This window comes from Zea mays, chromosome 3 (genome assembly GCF_902167145.1).
Source record: "Zea mays cultivar B73 chromosome 3, Zm-B73-REFERENCE-NAM-5.0, whole genome shotgun sequence".
Lineage (NCBI taxonomy): Eukaryota > Viridiplantae > Streptophyta > Magnoliopsida > Poales > Poaceae > Zea > Zea mays.
This window is the reverse complement of record NC_050098.1, coordinates 196146199-196161059: the sequence shown is the minus strand read 5'-3', so window position 1 is coordinate 196161059 and position 14861 is coordinate 196146199. Positions and strand designations below refer to the sequence as shown.

At 44.1% G+C, this 14861-nt stretch overlaps 1 long non-coding RNA gene across 1 annotated transcript; it reads right to left on the bottom strand.

Annotated features, from left to right (window-relative positions):
- Nucleotides 1–8800: 8800 nt before the first annotated feature.
- Nucleotides 8801–9732, bottom strand: LOC109945317 (uncharacterized). The gene is made up of 2 exons (XR_002268460.2): nucleotides 9117–9732; nucleotides 8801–8967 (listed from the first exon to the last, which is right to left on the bottom strand). It is a non-coding gene; the product is annotated as an uncharacterized lncRNA (long non-coding RNA).
- Nucleotides 9733–14861: the final 5129 nt, after the last annotated feature.

Below are 14861 nucleotides of genomic sequence, written 5' to 3'. Positions count from 1 at the left end.
TGCAACGGTCATCTGCGCCAGAAAAGGAAACAGATCCGCACCGGACCGTCTATAGTGACTGTCCGGTGGTGCACCGAACTGTCCAGTGCACCACCCGACAGAAGGCAAGGATAGCCTTCCTTGTTGGCCTCCAACGGCTCCTAGCTGCCTTGGGGGTATAAAAGGGACCCCTAGGCGCATGGAGGAGTCATTCAAGCATTCAAGAAACATTCTAAGCCTCCAAGACTTTGACTTTGCGCATTTGATTCTTTGAGATAGTGACTTGACCTCCATTTGAGTTGTGAACTCCGTGGGTTGTGTTTTGAGCTCAAGTTGTGACTTGTGTGCGTGATTGTGCTGTGATTTGAGTCTTGTGTGTGTTGCTCTCCCCTCCCTTACTTCCGTGCTTCTTTTGTGATCATCATTTTAAGGGCGAGAGGCTCAAAGTTGTGGAGATTCCTCGCAAAAAGGAGAAAGCCAAAGAAAGAAAAAACGTGGTATTCAAGTTGATCATTGGATCACTTGAAAGGGGTTGAGTGCAACCCTCGTCCATTAGGACGCCACAACGTGGAAGTAAGCAAGTATTACTTGGCCGAACCACGGGATAAAAATCACGTGTCTCTTGTGTGTTTTACCTTTGATTATCTGTGTTCAAGAACTCGCTTCAAGCACTTAGCCGTTATAACTTTCATAATCAAGTTTTGTTGGCTATTAGTGTTGAATTTTACAGGATCACCTATTCACCCCCCCCTCTAGGTGCTCTCAATTGGTATCAGAGCCGTTCTCTTCATCTAAGGGACTAATCGCCCGAAGAGATGGATCCTAAGGGAAAGGGGATGGTGGTCAATGATAAGGAGAAGGAGTCCTTCTTCAACGAGCCAAGAGACGACAAACCCACTTACTCTGGCTCGAGTCATAAGAAGAAGGACGGGAAGAAGAAGAGGCGCATCAAGAAGATCGTCTACTACGATAGCGGTGAATCTTCTTCGTCACCAAGAGACGACGACGATGATGACTCTTCGTCAAAGAAAAAGACGGTTAATCAAAACTATTCCTTTGATTATTCCCGCATTCCTTACAATTCAAATGTCCATTTACTGTCTATTCCTCTTGGAAAACCCCCACACTTTGATGGAGAGGATTACTCATTTTGGAGTCATAAAATGTGTAGTCATCTATTTTCTCTCCATCCTAGCATTTGGGAAATCGTGGAAAATGGAATGCACTTTGATAGTACGGATAATCCTGTGATGATTAATGAACAAATCATAAGAATGCACAAGCTACCACTGTTTTTCTAGCATCTTTGTGCAGGGATGAATATAACAAGGTTAGCGGCTTGGACAACACCAAGCAAATCTGGGATACCCTCAAGATCTCACATGAGGGAAATGATGCCACCAAGATCACAAAGATGGAACTGGTGGAAGGCGAGCTAGGGAGGTTTGCCATGATCAGGGGAGAGGAGCCAACTCAAACATACAACAGGCTCAAGACCCTGGTCAACAAAATTAGGAGCTATGGAAGCACAAGATGGACAGACCACGACGTCGTCCGACTAATGCTAAGGTCATTTACCGTAATTGACCCCCATCTTGTCAACCTTATTCGTGAGAATCCCAGGTACACCAAGATGACGCCCGAGGAGATTCTTGGGAAGTTTGTGAGCGGGCGCATGATGGTGAAGGAGGCTCGATATGTGGACGATGCACTAAACGGTCCACTCCCCGTCTACGAGCCTCAACCTGTGGCACTTAAGGCTACTAGCAGCAGGAGACGCTACCAAGTAAGGTGGCACAAGTGAAGGCCGCGAGCCTCAATGAAGATGAGATGGCGCTTATCATCAAGCGCTTCAAGACTGCTTTGAAAGGACGCAAGGAGTACCCCAACAAGAACAAAGCAAAGGGAAAGCGCTCCTGCTTCAAATGTGGTAAGACTGGTCACTTCATAGCACAATGCCCTGATAATAATGATGACCAGGAACAAGAAAGGCACGGAAAAGGGAGAATAAGAAGGTCTACAAGAAGGCGAAGGGTGAGGCGCACCTTGGTAAAGAATGGGATTCGACTGCTCTTCATCCGACTCCAACGATGAAGGATTGGCAGCCTCGGCCTTCAACAAATCTTCGCTCTTCCCCAACGAACGCCACACCTACCTCATGGCCAAGGAAAAGAAGGTGAGCATTCGAGATTCCCCCAAGTACTCTACTTCTAGTGATGAGGATTCTAGTGATGATGAAGTAGATTACTCTAGCTTGTTCAAAGGATTAGATAGAGCTAAAGTAGAAAAGATTAATGAACTAATTGATGCTTTAAATGAAAATGATAGACTTTTAGAAAATCAAGAGGATATTTTGTATGAAGAGCATGATAAGTTTGTTAGTGTGCAAAAATCTCTTGCTTTAGAGATTAAAAGGAATGAAATGCTACCTTCTGAATTATCTGCTTGCCATGAAACTTTGTCTAGTTTAAAGAGTGTTAATTATGATTTAAATGCTAAGCTAGAAGAAGCAAATAAATCTAGTTCATGTGTAGAGCATGTTAGTATTTGTAATAGATGTAAGGATTTTAATGTTGATGCTTGTGATGAACACCTTATGTCTATTACCAAATTAAATGATGAGGTGGCAAGTCTTAATGCTCAACTTAAGACTTGCAAAATTAATTTTGATCAATTAAAATTTGCTAGGGATGCCTACACCATGGGTAGACACCCCTCTATTAAGGATGTACTTGGTTTTCGAAAGGAAACCAAGAACTTAACAAGCCAAAAGGCTCCCATTCTCAACAAGGAGAAAGGGAAGCTCCTATGGCTAATAGTTCTCAAAAATGTCATGCTTACATTTATGATAGAAAATTCTCTAGAAATGCTCATTATGATAGGAGTTATTATGCGTTTAATTCACATGCTATGTTTGCTTCTAGCTCTACCTTTGTGCATGGTAGAAGTAGGTCTAGAAAAAGTAATGTTGTGCCTCATGTGCCTAGGAGAACATGTAATGAACCTTCTACCATTTACCATGCTTGCAACACTTCATTTGCACTTGTATGTAAAAATGAAAAAGTAATTGCTAGGAAGTTGGGATCCAAATGCAAGGGAGATAAGACTTGTATTTGGATTCCAAAGGCTATTGTGACTAACCTTGTAGGACCCAACAAGAGTTGGGTACCTAAAACCCAAGTGTAAATTACCTTGCAAGTTTATGCATCCGGGGGCTCAAGTTGGATTATCGATAGCGGATGCACAAACCACATGACAGGGGAGAAGAAGATGTTCACCTCCTGCGTCAAGAACAAGGATTCCCAGGACTCGGTCATCTTTGGAGATGGGAATCAAGGCAAGGTCAAAGGCTTGGGCAAGATAGACATCACCAACGAGCACTCCATTTCAAACGTATTTCTAGTAGAGTCGCTTGGTTACAATCTCCTGTCTGTAAGTCAATTGTGCCACATGGGCTACAATTGTTTGTTTACAAATGTTGATGTCTCTGTCTTTAGAAGGAGTGATGGTTCATTAGCATTTAAGGGTGTATTAGACGACAAACTCTACTTAGTTGATTTTTCGAAAGAGGAGGCCGATCTAGATGCATGCTTAATAGCTAAGACTAGCATGGGCTGGCTGTGGCATCGTCGTCTAGCACATGTTGGGATGAAGAACCTTCAATAAACTTCTAAAGGGAGAACATGTGTTAGGACTAACCAATGTCTGCTTCGAAAAAGATAGACCTTGTGCAGCTTGTCAGACAGGGAAACAGGTGGGAAGCACTCATCACAACAAGAATGTGATGACAACGTCAAGACCACTGGAGCTTCTCCACATGGACCTCTTCGGACCCGTCGCCTACCTTAGCATCGGGGGAAGTAAGTATGGTCTTGTAATTGTAGATGACTTTTCCCGCTTCACTTGGGTGTTCTTTTTGCAGGATAAATCAGAAACCCAAGGGACCCTAAAGCGATTTCTAAGGAGGGCTCAAAACGAATTTGAGCTCAAGGTGAAAAAGATAAGGAGCGCCAACGGGTCCGAGTTCAAGAACTTACAAGTTGAGGAGTATCTTGAGGAGGAAGGTGTCAAGCATGAGTTCTCCGCTCCCTACACACCACAACAAAACGGTGTGGTAGAGAGGAAGAATAGGACACTTATCGACATGGCGAGGACAGTGCTTGGAGAGTTCAAGACGCCCGAGCGGTTTTGGTCGGAAGCTGTGAACACAGCTTGCCACGCCATAAACCGGCTCTATCTGCATCGTCTCCTCAAGAAGACCTCCTACGAACTCCTTACCGATGAAGATGATGTTCCAACGGCCGCAATACGCACCATGGCGATTGGAGATGTGCGACCACAGGAATAACAAGAGCAAGATCAACCTTCTTCCTCAACAATGGTGCATCCCCCAACTCAAGATGATGGACAGGTTCATCAAGAAGAGGTGTGTGATCAAGGGGGAGCACAAGAAGAACAAGCTATGGAGGAAGAAGCACCACCGGCCCCTCCAACTCAAGTCCAAGCAACGATTCAAAGAAATCACACTGTCGATCAGATTCTGGGTGACATAAGCAAGGGAGTAACTACTCACTCAAGATTAGCTAATTTTTGTGAGCATTACTCGTTTGTCTCTTCTATTGAGCCTTTCAGGGTTGAAGAGGCCTTACAAGATCTGGACTAGGTGTTGGCCATGCAGGAAGAGCTCAACAACTTCAAGAGGAATGAAGTTTGGAGCCTGGTGCCACGTCTAAAGCAAAACGTTGTGGGAACCAAGTGGGTGTTCCGCAACAAGCAAGAGGAGCACGGAGTGGTGACAAGAAACAAGGCTCGACTTGTTGCAAAAGGTTATGCCCAAGTCGCAGGTTTGGATTTTGAGGAGACTTTTGCTCCTATGGCTAGGCTAGAGTCTATTAGAATATTATTAGCTTATGCCGCTCACCACTCTTTCAAGTTGTTTCAAATGGATGTGAAGAGCGCTTTCCTCAACGAGCCAATAAAGGAGGAGGTGTACGTGGAACAACCTCCTGGCTTTGAGGATGACAGGTACCCCACCATGTGTATAAGCTCTCTAAGGCGCTCTATGGACTTAAGCAAGCCCCAAGAGCATGGTATGAATGCCTTAGAGATTTCTTAATTGCTAATTCTTTCAAGGTTGGGAAAGTCGATCCCACTCTTTTCACTAAGACTTGTAATGGTGACCTTTTTGTGTGCCAAATTTATGTCGATGACATAACATTTGGTTCTACTAATCAAAAGTCTTGTGAGGAGTTTAGCAGGGTGATGACTCAAAAAATTAAGATGTCAATGATGGGCGAGCTGAACTACTTCCTTGGGTTTCAAGTGAAGCAACTAAAGGACGACACCTTCATCTCCCAAACGAAGTACACTCAAGATCTTCTCAAGCGGTTTGGGATGAAGGACGCCAAGCCCGCGAAAACACCTATGGGAACCAACGGACATGTCGACCTCAACAAAGGAGGTAAGTCCGTTGATCAAAAGGCATACCGGTCTATGATAGGGTCGTTACTTTATTTATGTGCTAGTAGACCAGATATTATGCTTAGCGTATGCATGTGTGCTAGATATCAATCCGACCTAAGGGAATGTCACCTTGTGGCCGTTAAGCGGATTCTTAGATATTTAGTTTCTACGCCTTGCTTCGGGATCTGGTATCCAAAGGGGTCAACCTTTGACTTAATTGGATATTCCGACTCCAATTATGCCGGGTGCAAGGTTGATAGGAAGAGTACATCAGGGACGTGCCAATTCCTAGGAAGGTCCCTGGTGTCTTGGAGTTCAAAGAAACAAACCTCAGTTGCTCTATCCACCGCTGAGGCCGAGTATGTTGCCGCAGGACAGTGTTGCGCGCAACTACTTTGGATGAGGCAAACTCTCCGGGACTTTGGCTACAATCTGAGCAAAGTCTCACTCCTATGTGACAATGAGAGTGCAATCTGCATGGCGGATAATCCTGTTGAACACAGCCGCACTAAGCACATAGACATCCGGCATCACTTTCTGAGAGACCACCAGCAAAAGGGAGATATCGAGGTGTTCCATATTAGCACCGAGAACCAGCTAGCCGATATCTTTACCAAGCCTTTAGATGAGAAAACCTTTTGTAGGCTGCGTAGTGAGCTAAATGTCTTAGATTCGCGTAACTTGGATTGATTTATAGCATACATGTGTTTTGTGCCTTTGATCAAGTTACCTTATGCATTTATGAAATTTGTTGATTATTTATGATGCTCAAGTTGTGCAAGGGATCCCCGAACCTCAAAAGTCCATGTGTGAATGATGCACATATTTAGGGGGAGATGTGCTACAACTTGACCATTTGAAACTAACTTTTGTGTTTAAGTGTACTTGATGTAGTCTCAAAGGTGCATTGAAAGAGAAAGGTGAACTTGGACCATGCAAAGACTTCCACTGCACTCTGGTATTAGTGTACTCATCTCCAGGTTCATTCTCACGCTCTTATTGCCTTTTGCTCTTAATTGACAATTTTGGTAAGGCAATGGGGTTATAGGGCCAAAAAATGATCCCGTTTTGGTGCTTGATGCCAAACGAGGAGAAATTAAGGCCAAAGCAAATGGATCAGCTACCACTTGAGAATTTTGAAAATAGTAGAGTTAGATTTTTTTTTATTTGTCCAAAATACTCTTATTGCAAAATTTCGTCACTTGTGGGGGAGAATTTATGATTATGGGGAAAAGGGGGAGTTTTTGGCACTTGATCAGTTTTTCCATTGGAGTATCTCTCTTTGTGCCTAAACAAGTGTGTTTGACTTAGAGATAGGAAAATGAATTTGATTTGCAAAAACAAACAAAGTGGTGGCAAAGAATGATCCAAATATGCCAAATTAGAATCGAAAACAATTTGGTCTTCAATTTGAATCGATGTTGCATGTTTTGCATTGCTTTTTAATATGTTGGCATAGATCACCAAAAGGGGGAGATTGAAAGGGAAATGTGCCCTTGGGCCATTTCTATATTGTTTTCGTGATTAAGTGTCCAACACATAGTGAGTGAGATATTATGTGCCAAACATGCAAAAGGTGAAAATTATGTAACAAGTTACGTTTCTAGACTTAGTACATTGTTTTGAGTACTAACATATTTTGTCTAAGCGCTAGAAACAGAGAAAAGAAAAGAACCAAAAGACTTGGCTCGATGCAGCAAAATCTCTGCTCAGTCTGGCACACCGGACTGTCCGATGGGTCCGGTGCGCCAGGATGGACTCCGGTGAACAGGCCACTCTCGGGAGAATTTGGCGGCGTACGACTATAATTCACCGGACTATCCGGTGGTGCACCGGACTGTCCGGCGAGCCAACGGCCGCCAGCGCAACGGTCGGTCGCGCAATCCGCGGGCGACGCGTGGCCCGCGCCAACGGTCGGCAGGGGGCACCGGACAGTGTCCGGTGCGCCAACTGCCACGAATCTGCAACGGTCGTCTGCGCCAGAAAAGGAAACAGGTCCGCACCGGACCGTCTACAGTGACTGTCCGGTGGTGCACCGGACTGTCCGGTGCACCACCCGACAGAAAGGCAAGGATAACCTTCCTTGTTGGCCTCCAACGGCTCCTAGCTGCCTTGGGGGTATAAAAGGGACCCCTAAGCGCATGGAGGAGTCATTCAAGCATTCAAGAAACATTCTAAGCCTCCAAGACTCCGACTTTGCGCATTTGATTCTTTGAGATAGTGACTTGAGCTCCATTTGAGTTGTGAACTTCGTGGGTTGTGTTTTGAGCTCAAGTTGTGACTTGTGTGCGTGATTGTGCTGTGATTTGAGTCTCGTGTGTGTTGCTCTCCCCTCCCTTACTTCTGTGCTTCTTTTGTGATCATCATTGTAAGGGCGAGAGGCTCCAAATTGTGGAGATTCCTCGCAAACGGGAGAAAGCCAAAGAAAGAAAAAACATGGTATTCAAGTTGATCATTGGATCACTTGAAAGGGGTTGAGTGCAACCCTCGTCCATTGGGACGCCACAACGTGTAAGTAGGCAAGTATTACTTGGCCGAACCACGAGATAAAAATCATGTGTCTCTTGTGTGCTTTACCTTTGATTATCTGTGTTCAAGAACTCACTTCAAGCACTTAGCCGTTCTAACTTTCATAATCAAGTTTTGTTGGCTATTAGTGTTGAATTTTGCAGGATCACCTATTCACCCCCCCCCCCTCTAGGTGCTCTCAGTATCCTGGAGTATACCACCTTTTCCTGCCACGCGGCGGCCCCGGAGCTGCCCATGCGGAAAGGTTGGGTGTTGTTTACCGTGCGACTAGAGATAGCTACGTGGGCACCGTGTCTTTAATGCTGTAGTAAGGGGTACCCCTGATTCAGGGTACCGACACACTCTATGCAGAATTTTCAACAGAATATTTGTTCGAGCATCACAGTCCGATGAAGCATACTTTATTTCTACTAAAAATGCTGAAAATTTAGCAGAAGAGATAGAGAAAATCTTGAAAATCAGGTCTGAATCTGATTTGGACAATTCGTGAATACCGCAAGGTACATACTTTCTATCACACAACTATGATTCTTCAAGTTGTCTGTCTCTAATTATAAGTTCAAACTATTTTGTTAGATGACAAACAAAACAAGAAGAATGGTAGACCTACAGCAACAGGCATGAAACCCAAGGCGAAAGAAATGCGAGGTTCAGCAAGGCCTATTGGTGGTTTAGAGAAAAAAACAAAAAGGATCCGAAGGAAGAAGACTGATGCTGATATCACAGTAAATCAATTTGATGGCCAACCTCTCATACAGATGCAACCAACAATACAACCACAAAGGCATGCCATAACAATGGTAAAATCCCAGTTCGTTGTAACTTCATATCCCTCTCAATCTCTTATTATTATTGTGGAATTAATATTTTCTGTTTTTTAACTTTTTTAGGATCACATAGAGCTGCCAGACACTCAAAATTTCAATCATATATCAGAGTACCATGCAGCTCCAATAGCTTCATCGCATCCATCATTCAACATCCATATGGCATCATCTGAGCAAAATCAAGGCAGCCAACAACACATGACTATCAATCCATTTAGCACAACTTCCTACAATTTTTTAAGGTTGGATGGTGCCACATGTACTGACGATATTTAATAGTTTTGGTATTAGAATATGTTACATGGTAAAAAGGCTCACCATATATAGTTGTAGATTTTCTTTCATGTACTCTTTAGCAACATAGAGTGTGGAACTAACTTCCTGCTACATCTAATCACGCATAAATTCATCAGTACATAATTTTAAATCCTAGCAATTATGTATAGTTCAACTGAAAGAGAACTATGCCCAATTATACACCAGTACACTATACAATACAATAATCAATAATAATCAAATAACTCTGAACGAAGACAAAGAGATAAAAAATTACAGAGCATACCAACACAGAGATAAAAAATTACAAAGCATACCAACGTAGAGTCGTAGACAAAATCATGCAGAGGCCAGTGGGGATGCGGCTTGTGGCCTCTGTCCCGGTCGGCCTCGGCCCGTCCGCCGCTCGCTCGCTCGGGTGTGGCCGTGTGGGAGCGACACGCATGGCCAGTGGCTGGGCCGGGAAACGAAGGCGAAGAATCAGGGTATGTGGTAGGCCAATCCTAGCGGCGGTGGGGCAGTGGGCGCTGGCATGTTGGTGGTGTCGCCAGATCAGGTGAGCAGGCTTAGTTAGAAGGAAGAGCTCGTAGATTTTCCATGGAGATTGCTAGATTGCTGCGCATATGTAGAAGAGGAAAAGTAAGAGCTGTTGTGCGTCAGAAGGTGGAAGAAGGTGGAAGAAAGCCAAAGACAACACCGTATGGAGGAGAGCGCAGGAAAGCGGTATACAAAACGGTGGGCGAGAGCTGATTACGTGGTGGGACAAATAAGGATTAAACACTTGGTTGGAGCACACATGGGAGTAGCGTTGGGGAGCAGCCAAGCCGCATCCACCAAATAGAGCCCAACAAACCTAAGACTAGAGATGGACCATGACCTAACTCGCACTTATGATCTCATAAACCTCCGATTATTAGGTTGGCACGCACATATTTGGTGTCTTATTATTTATCGTTTTGGATAAGGTTTGAGTCCAAAAAAAAATTTGACTACAAATAATTGTTTTGTTATTTAGTTTTGAAACATAATATTTATATGCACCGATTTATCTTTAAAAGTGCTTTTATAAAAGTATAAATATATTACATGTGTATTTATATTTTAGTAAAAAAAATAGTCAAAGCTATATTTAAAGACAGTGTCGTTGTCTTAAACGACAAATAATAAGCAGAGGAGGCAAGAGCCAGTCATAAATAGGTTTACTACGCTGTGGTCGATTCTGTTGGACCATGACCCAACTCCACAAAATTCGTGGGTTACCAAGTCTCTCCATCAATAAAAGAGGACCAAATAGAGCCCAACAAAGCTGAGACTAGAGATAGCAATGGATACCCAAAACTCGAATATTCGACGGGTTTTACCCGATATGAAGGCAGGTACGGGATGATTTCTCTACCCGCGGGTATATTAATGAGTAAAAACCTCTACACGTTGAGTAGACGGGTACGAGTTGGAACTACCCATACCCGTCTACCCATATACCCGCATCAATACCACTATAATCATCTAATAGAGCCCATCTTAGCTAAAATAAACCGTTCTCTGGCTATCATTTGTCTAGATACCAAGTTATGTAATCATATGATTTGTTATATGTGAAGTTGAACTTGTTTTTGTATGTTTATTTAATATTTTGAGTGATTGGTATATTGGAATTTAAGAGTTCCCTAGAGGGTACGGGTTACCCGACGAGTAAAAATATCCGCGCGGGTACGGGTATGAGTAAGATTTTATACCCGCGAGCATATATGGATAACCCGATAGGTAAAATTTTTTTTCATGGGTATAAATATAGAATGGTACTACCTAACGGGTATATGTATCCGTTGACATCCCTAGCTGAGACCATGCACGTCTTGCCAATTTCAAAGTGCGAAAGGGCAACGGAGAAGTCTCGCTTCGCTGACTTAGAGACTTTAGAACGCTCTATCGGTCTATCCCTCTACTATGTGGCTATACGACAAATCTAGTCTAGAATATTGTCAGGGCGAGCAGGATCAGCTTTGATATATGATATATTTTTAAAAAATTTAACAGTATTTTGTTAAAAGATTTATAAAATTTATAGGCTGCGTTAGATTTCACCATATTTTATGGCATCCTACGGACGGCCGAGGAAGAAGCGGCCGCACTTCTTTTGAGGAAAAAATTGCAACGGGAGGCGCACAATTTCTCGATCTCCCACGGCCGCAAAATCAGGGGACGCTGATTTGTACGCTCGGGCGCTCAGCTAGGACGGCTCTTTTGTCTTTCAGTAGCTGGGAGCTTTGTGATCACACAGTCGCGGCCTCGTCTGCTCAAAATCACCGACTGACCGGTGCAGTGACGAAACAAGCCCCACACGTGACATGTCCATCCATGTGAGCCGCGCTACATTACAGCGAGGCAAAGCCGAGAGGATGACGATGATGTCGCCGGCGCCGGCGCAGTCGTCACCAATCATCACCGATCCAACCGACCTGGTTGGCGCGATCACGCGCACACCTCTTCCGGTCTGATGATTGGATCAAGCGAAGAGCCAAAATCCGCCCCACAGACAGACAGCATGCCAGGCAGGAGACTGGATGGAATGGAGTTCGCCAGCACCGCCATGTGCCACCATGTCTCTTGTTGACTCATCCCAGCCTTTATGTTGATGACATTTTGATCTTTGGATCAAATCTCAATGTGATTGAGAAAGTTAAAAATCTTCTATCGAGCAATTTCGAGATGAAAGATTTGGGAGAGGCTGATGTCATTTTAAACATCAAGCTTGTTAGAGAGGCTGATGGTGGGGTAACTCTGTTACAATCCCATTATGTGGAAAAGGTATTGAGTCGCTTTGGTTTTAGTGACTGTGATCCTGCTCCAACACCTTATGACCCCAGTGTGCTATTAAGAAAGAATCGGAGAATAGCAAGGGATCAAATGACATACTCCCAGATCATTGGCTCGCTCATGTACCTTGCAAGTGCAACAAGGCCAGACATCTCTTATGTTGTGAGTAAGCTAAGTCGGTTTGTGTCGAAACCAGGAGATGATCACTGGCGTGCTCTTGAGAGAGTGTTGCGGTATTTGAAAGGTACTATGACATACGGTATTCATTATACCGGAAACCCAAAAGTGCTGGAAGGCTATTGTGATGCCAACTGGATTTCTGATGCTGATGAGCTTTATGCCACAAGCGGATATGTGTTTCTGTTTGGAGGTGGCGCTGTTTCCTGGAAGTCTTGCAAGCAGACTATCTTAACGAAGTCTACAATGGAAGCAGAACTCGCAGCATTAGACACTGCTGGGGCTGAGGCCGAGTGGCTTCGTGATTTCCTATTGGACTTACCGGTAGTTGAAAAACCGATACCGGCTATTTCCATGAACTGTGACAACCAAACGGTGATTACAAAGGTTAACAGTTCTAGGAATAACATGAAGTCTACAAGGCATGTTAAGAGGAGATTGAAATCTGTCAGAAAGTTGAAAAACTCCGGAGTTATAACTGTGGATTATGTCCACACATCAAATAATCTGGCAGATCAATTCACTAAGGGTCTATCACGCAATGTGATAGAAAGTGCATCGAGGGAAATGGGTATGAGACCCATGTGAGATCTACTCTAGTGGTAACCTGCTCTATGTGATCGGAGATCCCGTGAAGTAGAGTGGAGAAACAAGCTAGGAGTAGATTGTGAGGAAAGATCCCTTCTTTAACTCATTTCTGATGCACATCTTTCCTATATGTAAGGCAGGATGGTTTTTACCTTAATGTATTCCAAGAGTCTTATAAAGGTGAGATGTTGTCCTACAGAACATCTTCTGAGGAATACACCTATATGAGTCAGACTGCTAGTCACAGTCTATGGGATTTGGGTAATCCCTAAATACTCATGAAAGGCACTGAAGTGTGACTTATATGCTTCTAAACAGCGGGAATACTCTTCTGCAGCCTAGTATCAGCAAAGGATTTGAGTGAATCTTATTTCGCACAAAACTGTCAATTCAAGGCATAGTCCATTGTTCAGTTGTGAATAAGTGAAACTCTTATTCTAGATGGATGTTCAACTTAACAGTCTCCATCGAAACACTGGTATATCAAAGGATTGTGATTCTGATACTACATCATTACAAACCCTAGAGTTTGGTGGGGATTGTTGGATCTTTTATGGGCTTGGCCCATTTATTGAATAAACTCTATGGTGTGTAATGGTGGAGAATACCAATAGTACCACATTGGAAGTCCAAGGGTCTTTTGCCTTGACTTATATGGTGGGATTTATTCCACTTAACTTGAGAAGTCAAGAAATGGACAAGGGCGTGCCACACGCGCGCGCGCGCGCCGCCGCCGCCGCCGGCCAGGCCGGGCCGGGCCAGGCCGGGCCGGGCCGGGCGTGGCGTGGCGTGGCAGGCAGGCAGGCAGGCAGGCAGGCAGGCAGGCAGGCAGGCGAGCGGGCGTGGTGTGGTTGTGTTAATTTTTAGCACTCACTAACCGCGTCAGCCGAGTGACCCTGTCTCTTCGTCTGCCGAGTGACCCAGTCTCTTCGTCAGCCAGCCGAGTGACCCTTCTCCTTCAGCTGCCGACTTATGGCGTGACTCGGCGAGAGCTGGCCGACTCATGGCATAACTCGGCAAGAGCTGGCCGACTCTTGGCGTGACTCGGCGACCTTTCTCCTTCAGCTTCCCTCTGCGAGAGGTTAAATAGAGGAGCACCCCTGTCACTCGGAACACACGAGAAAACACTTTCAGAACACAGTCCAGCAGCCGAGTGAGGGTATTTCCATCTCGTGACTCTGCGCGCACAGAGAAGCGAGAGGGCAGGTGCCTCCGGAGCCCTTGCCGTTCGAGACCTTGCACGAGGGATCGGCAATTAGGTTTTTGGGGAGCGTCTTCGCGACTGCCCAAAGTCTTCTTCCTGCTGACATGACAAGTGAAGTTGGACAAGGATCTAGATCCTCGGAGCGCATGGCTGGGTATGATCAATTCATCTCTCTACTGTTTTTCATTCTGCAAATTATATATGTTCCTATCTGCTGTTTTATTTATAGCCATACATTTATCCAATCTGTTTTGTCGTATTATATCATGACGTGTCTGATGCCTGATCATACTAGTAATATGATAAATCTGTTTGTCTTAATTTTACAGTCATGCTGTTTATGTTGCTATCTGTTTGTTTTCAGTTGTTCCATAATAATACATGTTCCATGTTTATTTGCTTATTATATTTATATGACTCATATGCTTCATGTTCTCTTGATCCATATTGTTATGGATATATTTGAGATAATGATTTCTATGGTTAAACATATTTTATATGTCATCATCATAATGTTAATTTATGGAATTAAAATAATACGGAAAATGCCTATATTTCTAACAATCCAAAAACCTAATGTTAGGCATTTTTCTGTCAGAGGTTTTGCTGCTGTACTAAAGCCTGATCCTTTTGATGGTAAAAACTTCTTGATATGGAAAGCTAAAATGGAATTGTGGCTAACTGCAATGTCTTGTTTTCATGCCGCTGAGGGCAAGCCTGCAAACTTACCTCCTGAGGATGAGGCTAAGTTTAAGGCTGAAGACAACCTCTTTCGAGGAGCAGTAATTAGCGCATTGGATACTAAATTCCAGAAAAGCTATATCATCCTTCCCACAGGGAAAGAGCTGTGGGATGCACTTGTCGGAAAGTTTGGAGTAACTGACGCTGGTAGCGAGCTGTATCTCATGGAGCAGCTGTATGACTACAAGATGGTTGAGAACCGATCTGTAGTGGAACAAGCTCATGAGTTTCAGGCACTAGCTAAGGAACTCGAACTTTTT